Source organism: Homarus americanus, unplaced genomic scaffold (genome assembly GCF_018991925.1).
Source record: "Homarus americanus isolate GMGI-L3 unplaced genomic scaffold, GMGI_Hamer_2.0 scaffold55640, whole genome shotgun sequence".
NCBI lineage: Eukaryota > Metazoa > Arthropoda > Malacostraca > Decapoda > Nephropidae > Homarus > Homarus americanus.
In genome coordinates, this window is record NW_024713650.1 from 2,072,648 (window position 1) to 2,073,378 (window position 731).

A 731-nucleotide genomic window follows, 5' to 3' on the forward strand; every position below is an offset into this window, starting at 1 on the left:
TGACCCTTCCTGGCGTGTGTGTGTGTGTGTATGCGGTAATGATTGACTTAACGACTTATGACCCGATTGACCCAGCGACTTATGACCCTTCCTGGGCGTGTGTGTGTGTGTACGGTAATGATTGACTTAGCGACTTATGACCCTTCCTGGCATGTGTGTGTGTATGCAGTAATGATTGACTTATGACTTACTTGACCCTTCCTGGGCGTGTGTGTGTGTATGCGGTAATGATTGACTTAACGACTTATGACCCTTCCTGGCATGTCAATCTGCTTACCAAATTGACACTAACATAATATACAAGTAATACTTGATGAGAGTGGTCAACTCGTTAATTTCACTTTAATGAAGTCAAAACAGCTGCCTGAGGTCGAGGTTGGCTGCTTTTATAGGTGTTTTAGATGTTGCTACAGTCTATAATTTATTGGGTAATGGTGGAGCAGACACCGAAAGAGTCATTCTTTTTTTCACACCAAGACGTTCTTTGCATGATTTAAGTAATAAGCGATACAACGATGCATGAACCTGGCCTAGCAAAAGAAACCTACCTAACCTTACCTATAGCATTTCCAGCTAAACTGGCCTGTAACCACGCCCTAAATCTATAACTGATTGGTTCCCTAATTTTAGCCCCACGGACCGTGTATAAGTTATAATGCCTTAGAAACCATTTGCATTTTAACTAACCCCATTTAATTTGAATTTTCTGTGAACCAATCAGCTACAGGTAT